This window comes from Rattus norvegicus, chromosome 18 (assembly GCF_021556685.1).
Source record: "Rattus norvegicus strain SHRSP/BbbUtx chromosome 18, alternate assembly SHRSP_T2T, whole genome shotgun sequence".
Taxonomy (NCBI): Eukaryota; Metazoa; Chordata; class Mammalia; order Rodentia; family Muridae; genus Rattus; species Rattus norvegicus.
The window spans coordinates 61,405,998-61,413,869 of record NC_141551.1 but is presented as its reverse complement, the minus strand read 5'-3'; positions in this window follow the sequence as shown (position 1 = coordinate 61,413,869).

Below are 7,872 nucleotides of genomic sequence, written 5' to 3'. Positions count from 1 at the left end.
AACCTGAGACAAGACAGGTCATGGGCTTAGGGAAAATCTGCTACTAGTATTCTTCTAAAAGAACATAGTGCTAACATGTTCCCTAATGACATATCGCTGTACTCATAGAGCACAACATTGCTCAACCCTCATCAGAGATTTTTTTTTTTCTAGTTGATGGAAATTATCAAGGAAATCCACATCTGGGCAATGGGCAAAGACTTAGAGACTTTGGAAAACACGGTCCTAAATGGTATGTCTTTTTCAAATCCCTTCTCTCAAGGCTCGGGGGTCTATACAGAAGAGAAGACAGAAAGGTTGTAAGAGCCCAAGGTGGCAGATAACTACAGTGTTCTCCAGACACAACACGACCGATACACACTAGAACTCACAGAAACTGACAACATGCACAAGATCTGCACAGGTTCGAACCAGAAAAATTCCAACACTAAGAAGGGCAATGGACGCAATGCCCCACCCCTAATCAAGAAGCTATTTACAATTGTTACCTGTTGGGAAAGGCAAATCAGTTTTCTCCAATAGATTGTCACTGGCAATATCAACCACATGCCTGAGTAGTTGGTCAACACAAAAAAGACTCCATGGTCGTGTGTGTGTGTGTGTGTGTGTGTGTGTGTGTGTGTGTGTGTGTGTGTGTGTGTATGAACAGGTGCATATGCTCGTGTGTGAATGGTTTTGGGTTTTTGGTTGGTTTTGGTTTTGGTCTTATTGATAATTTTTGTTAGCCTGTTTTTATTTCCATTGGGGTCTTGTCATTGTTGTTGCTGTAGTTGTTTTCCTAATGTCTTGTTTTGTTTTGTTTTTGAGCGAAAAAGAACATGAAGTTGGTGAGGTAGAGAGGATCTGGGAGGAGTTGGAAGTAGGGAATGAATACAGGAAAAATTAAATAAAAATATTTTTTAAATAGCCCAAACAAAACCACGAATCAACTTTACCGGAGTGTAGTGTGTGTGTTCAAATGCAGCCGTTGAGCGCTGAAAATGTGTACGATCACCACAGTTGACAGTGAACATCCCTGTCACCTCAGTTCCTCCAGCTTCAGCTTTTGCCACAGCGGACCAGCTTGGGTTTTAGAATTCCACATTAGCAATGTTCTGCAGTACACAGTCCTTCCCATCTGCTGCCTTTCTTTTGCCATATGCTTCTGAGACTCAGACACACTGTTGCGTGTGTCAGATGTTTGTTCCTTCCTACTAAGTCCAATTCCCTTGCGTGGCTGTCCCTCAATTTATCTACTCATTCACCAGCTGATGGATATCTATCTGGGCTGCTTCCAGATATATATTTTTTTAATTTGCTTGCATTATGTTTTGGTTTTCTTGTTGGTTGCCGTTGACCAGACTTCTTTTTCCGGTACAAAAGTTTATCTTCCCTGTCGTGAGATCTATCCCATTATTCCCAAATATTTGGGGAGACTTCTGATTCTGGTTTTGCTTACAAAATAACAGTGATTGAAGATCCTTATTGCGTCGAATATTCAAACTCTTGCTCCAGAAAGGAGTGGTGTTGATTCTATAGAGGTGTGGTTTCAGTTCCGTTTGCTACATTTTACTGAGCATTAACCACAAGGATGGTTCTAGCTCCATCTCCCTGGCCCACGCTAGAGTGTACCGGGGCCTCAGATGGAGGAACCAGCTTGCTCAGAAAAAGTGGGGGGATTAAGAAACAGGTAGATAACACAGGACAAGCTTACCCAACACCCAACACTCCGCTTCTTTCCCTTAGCCGAGAAACCCGGAAGCCCAGGCTTAGGTAATGAAACTGCTTGGAGTGAGTGACAACCTCCTCTTCCCACTGTTCCAGGCTCTCCAAGGGCAGTGATGGCCCATGAGAACTTAATAAGACCATACTGCCTCCTAGGACAGCTACAGCACTTCTGACGAAGGTAGTGATTCTGAACCTGTGGGTGCAAGCCTTCAGGGTCTAACGACCCTTTTCACAGGGGTCACATCCCGGATATCCTGCATGTCAGATATTTATGTTATGATTCATAACAGTTCATAATTACGGTTATGAAGTAGCACCAAAATAACTTTATGATTGGGGGTCGCCACAACACACGGAACTGCATTAAAGGGTCGCGGTGTTAGAGAGAACCACTGGACTAAGGGGTAAGATATAAAACACACTCTCTCCTTTATCACGGCCTTGAATGTGAGTTTCCATTGCCTCTCTGGCAGCCATCTTGCGCGGTCAGAGGACAGAACAGGAGATAGGCAGAGGCTTTGGCTCTGCGGTCATGGGAGAGCATCCCTGGTTGCTGTCCCACTCTACCCTCTGGGTACATTTGATAAGTAAACCCCTATGTATTTAAGCTGCTGTTTAAAAGGTCTTTGTTGCAGCTAAATAAATCCCGAGATTATGCAGGGAGGTTCTGAAAAGGGAAGGTTGGAGCAGATGGAAAACAAATACCCTCCTTCGACTCGGGCGACGTTGTCTACAAATAGAATCCACCACTTCTCAAATCTCTTAAAATCTCGGAGATTTTCCTTATGCTGCATCTGTTTTCCAAAGAATACAGTTGGTAATCCTCTGTCATTGACTGTGGGATCTTGGACAACGCTCTCAACCCCTCTGCATCCCTGTTTCTTCCCGTGGTAAGGACGGGTGATAATAATTGTTCCGAAGAGCTAAAGGGGATTTTTAAAAGCAAAATGAAGTTCTCTCCTTTGCCTGTGTGTGGAAACTCGGTAAGTGAAGTTGACGGAAAAGGAGGTGGAGGAGAGAAGCAGAGACGAAGAAAGGAAGGAGGAGGAGGGGAAGAGGAAGAAAAGGCATCAGGCAAAGCACAGCGTTCTCTTGTAGCCACGCTAGGGCGCCAGCTTCGCCAGCATTTCCATTTTCTTGAAACACAATTTGGCTCTCAGTGAGGAGTTCAGAAATAGCGGATTTGATCTGCCACTTCTTGCGTCCTCTGCTACAAAGCTCCCTTCAACACGACCTGCTGTTATTAATCCACCTTCAAGGTGCGTGGGAGGAATACCAAGTCTCCTTGGCGCACATCCACCACCACCCAGCTTCCCCCGGTGTGTGCGACTACCGAGACTCTAACTGTGGAATCATCTTCTCTTCCCACATTAAACTTCACCTGACTGAATTTCGATCAAAGTTCTCAAACATTTGGACTCAGTCATTTTAACTTTAATTTACATCCTGTATTTTCCATTTCTCACTTGCTTTGGTCTTATCTACAAATTTAATCAAAGTCAAATTTACTTTCGGGTTGGTAATGAGCACTGTTTATTGGATAATATGGTTTCCGGTCTTGCGCCCTGTGGGAGCTTCTCTCCGTTCTTATTCGAATTCGGATCTAATTTAAGATGCCGCCGGTGATTATTTATATTGACCATTTGTCAACAAAACCCAAAATGATGTTACTGTCAAATCTTCCAGGCTCCGGTTTTTTAATTGCTCTATGAATTGCTTGGGTCATAGGTTTCACATCAAATAAATGTTTAAATGATTTCCACTGAATTCCCCTGTGGGGTTTCAAGTCTATAATTGTGTTCAGAAATGGTTGAGCCTATATTAGAAAGAATAATTGGAGGCTTTTGAATCTGCCTGGCTTGTTGCTCATTAGATTCTCTTTCGCCATGTGCGTAGAGATCAATTTTCTTATTAAATTTCTTAACTTCTTACCTGGAATAGCAGGCAGACCTGGACAGTATTCATTTCCTGAGTCATTGCCACTATTCATCTTTTTCTGAATCTGGAGTTTGGAAGTATGCAAGGTTCTGGGGTCCCATTGTATCTTCAGCAAGGGCCTTTGTGGCTTTGAGTAAGGAGAACCTAAAATGTCTCCCACTTCTGTTAAAGAACTGAATTCTAGAAATCCCTTAACTACTTAGCGGCCAGCTATAACATTATCTTCTAATCAATTTTTTTTCTCCATCTTTGCCAAGTTTGTTCACTCACCCTTACCACACCCAGCTCCTAAGGGATATTTGACCATGCCTCAAGACTTTGGTTGTCGCCCCTGGAATTCCAAGCAACAATGCTACCACATCAAGAGGACCAGAAACACCTCCGATCACCTGACAGTACACACTATAGCACCCAGCACAGGCTGACCTTGAACTGTAATCTGCCTGACTCCATCTGGAACAGGAATTTAGGTATGTCTAACTACGGCTGCTTTCTCCTGTCTTTTTGAGAAAGAGGTTTTGTTTGTTTTGTTTCAATTTGAAGCCAGGTCGCTGTCCAGTTTCAGTTCTTCCCTCAGAGACTAGGAAGTCAGGAGTCTAGCTTGCTTGCTTCGAAAAACAGAGATGGCTCCCAGGAAACTTTTTAGCCTTTGCTGTTGCTGGTAGAAACTTGCTTTGCAAAGTGGGCGGAGGACGGCCTCTGACTTAAACTTCGTGAAGCAGCCCTGAGAGGAAAGGGGGCCAGAGGACCTGCAATCCGGTTTTAGCTGGAACAAACTAGTTTTCTTTTGACAGTATTTGAGCTTGTAAAGGCTCGTTGCAGGAACAGTCTCCCTCTGACAAGTCACCGTACTTTGTCTAATCTCTAAGTGTGGGTTCCTTGGAAGGAGCCATTTGTCCCAAGGGTTTAGCACTCTGTGGTGGGTATGGCTTCCTATGAGAGTTCTCTTCCCAGGCCAGAATCACCGTTTTGTGCACCCCCCACCCCCACCCATGGGAAGAGGCTCAGTGTATTTTGAAGCTTTTGTTCTTTATTTTTTGCACCTGATAATCCCCACCAACTGAGGCAATGGCGATAGTTGTCACCTGCTAATAAGCAGCTTCTTATTCAGAGGGGAAAACTTGTTATATTATTTTTATAGTGCTGGGTACTGAGAGTGCTGGCAAGAGCTTTTCCACTCAGCTCCAACCCCACACCAGGAAACATCTTTTTAACATATCCATTTGGGGACTGGGAAGAAAGTTCAGGGAGAATTCAACTAGGATAAAAGTTCAAATCCCTACAATCCATGAAAATGCCTGTCATGGCAGCTGGCACATCTGTTGTCTCGGTGCTCCTATAAGGAGATGGGGAACAAGGAGATCCCTGGAAGGTTCCACAGGGCATTCATACGGACCCGCACATACACATGGATAAAAAGATTTTTCATCAAAAACACAAAGTCATCAGGGAGGAACTATTATAAAATTACGGTTCTCTTTTCCTTCAAGTCCAGTTCCCTGGGGTCAAGAGTTGATGGCTTGGGGCTGGGGATTTAGCTCAGTGGTAGAGTGCTTGCCTAGCAAGCACAAGGCCCTGGGTTCGGTCCCCAGCTCCGGAAAAAAAAAAAAGAAAGAAAGAAAAAAAGAAAAAGAGTTGATGGCTTGTCTGATAGTTTTATGAGAGTTTATTGTGTGCCTCTGAGGGGGTACTCATTGGTCTTGTTTTACAAAGATGGACTTTTTAAACCTGGCGATGTAAGGCAGTAGTTACTTTACCTACAAAGACCGTTGTGGTGAGCAGCCACATGACTTGGTTTTTGTGTGCATTTGTTCGTATTGCTACATGGTACAATACCCAAACCGGAAACACTGCCCAGAAACACCTACACACCCAAGCACTTGCTGCTGCTTTTAAAACGACCCGAGGCACATTTTTAAATACCTGGGAGCTGGTTAAGGCCTGGTTTGATTTACTTTACCTGAGGTCTCAGGCTAAGCTGCTTAATGGCTTCCAGCAAATTAGTGTGTGGGGGGTGCATAGTGTGGCTAGGAGGCTCCCTGGAGCACCTCCACAGTACCCGGCTCTATTGAAATTTCTAGAGCAAATTAACCGTTAGTCTCTATGAGTCGGACGGGAGCGATAAAACTGGTTTTGGTGTGGCGTGAAGGGATCCCAATCATCATCTGTAATTTATGAACACAGCCATGATCTAATCACAATTAAGCCCCTCGGTGTTGGCGGTTTTTATCCCAGGCAGTAAATGTCCTAACTAGGCAGGTTGAATCATGAGTGGATTCTTCCCTCTGAGCCATTCCCACCACGCTATAACTTTCTCGGGCTCTAAGGAAACCAGATGAACTGATTTTTAAAATAGGGAGACCTACTTTGAAAGGAGAGGCCGCACCGGTTTGTAATGGCTTGTTGGGCTAGGGAGAGGAAAGGGTTAATGCCAACAACCCATTGTTTTGCCCCAAAGGTGGCACCTGTGAAGGTGGCAAAGACAAGATTCAGCTTACAGTGGGGTAGCTAGCTGCGGTGACTTCCAAAGGAAGGGGCTGAGAAGACAGGCACAGAGTAGCCTCAGACACTGAAGGACATGCCCATCTGTGAGGACGAGAGAATGAGCTTTATGCTTCCCCGTTCCCATAGTTCCCAACCAACCAATGCGAAATCTCCCTAATGTCCCTCTCTGGTTCTTCTGTTGCACTTATGTTTGCCAGGACTCTTCCAGAAGGGACGTGAACCTCGGCAGAGCAGGCTGCTTATCTATCTCAGAGCCTCCGTGCCTGTCCCTGGGTCCACCCGTCTCTGGGCAAGCCCTTTGCCATCCATCCCAGCAATGAGATCTACCCATGGTTCAGGGGAAATCAGGTCTCTGTTTGCTGCTGGCTTTGTGGATGGAACTCGCACGTAACCCTGAAGAGCACAGGCAAGAAGGGAACTGTCAGTACATACGGATGCTTCCCATTGAACAGACACAGGTATAGTGACCCAAGTTGTCACCCTGTCCCAGGACTAGGTCAGGCCAGGCATGTGTCGGCCTCTGCATGGGCATATCCCCATTGCTGCCATCCCCAGTGCCCACCCCCATGGGTAAACATCTTCAGCGGTTTCTGGGTAGTGATTATCAGAATTGCAGCCGAACAACTAACACTTCTTTCCTGTCTACAAACACCATCTGTTTAAGAGAAAATGGTAACAGGACAAGGAGAGGATGCTAAGCAGTAGAGAGAAGCAAACTATATATGTACATCTGTGTAGTCTCTCTCTCTCCCTTCCCCCCCCCCCGTCTCCCTCTCCCTCTCTCTGTCTACATTGGTGTGTGTGTGTGTGTGTGTGTGTGTGTGTGTGTGTGTATGTGTGTCTGTGTCTGTGTGCTTTCAAGCAGTCTAAGGGAAGATCTGCCTCCCTGAAGAGAAAGCTTCACAATAAGATGACTGTGGGAATTTTCCGTGCAGCTTGAATTGCGAAAGACCAATGGCATCGAGTAGCAAAGAGTTTAGCTTCCGCTGGGACAGTAAGTAGTTTGTAATGGATCAGAATAGTTTACGACAGGTGGAAATTGGGGAGGGGGGCGCTTGTATGTGATTTATTCCTTCAAAGACCATCAGCCTTCACCACTGCTTGGACGTCTATACCTCTGGAGACTGAGGTGCATGTTGCCCCACTTCCCAGACCTGTGGCATGACGCAGCACAGTTCCGGCTTCTGAGCATGTGTAGGCTTCCCTCCACCATCAGACTACCTCGGAGCATAGGACTTGAAATCTACACCACAGTGCTCAGTCTCTCGCACACAGATTCCAGCCATGAGCAAGGACTGTGTGGTAGATCAAGCCCATGCTTACCAAGGGTTATAGCGACCAGTTCTAACAATAATCATCATCCAATCAGTCACCATCATCATCCAATAATAATCCTAGGCTGGCACCTCTGGGGCCAACACACAACTTGGGAGAAAGGCGTTTGCAAGGGTCAGTGCAAATGTGACTGAGCAGGAGAACACAAGATGTCCAACAGGGCTTTCCTTCTTAGTTGATTTCTATTACATTGTATTTATTTGACTTAACATGAGTGTAGAGGTCAGAGGACACCTTGAGGAAGTTGGTTCTCTCTGTGGATCCCTGGGATAAAACTCAGATTGTAGGGCCTGGCAGCAGGAGGTGCCTCTGCTGAACCATCCCTGCCGTCTCGTTCTGGACATCTTTATTTACTTTGAATTAATTTTATTACACTTATTTGTCCAT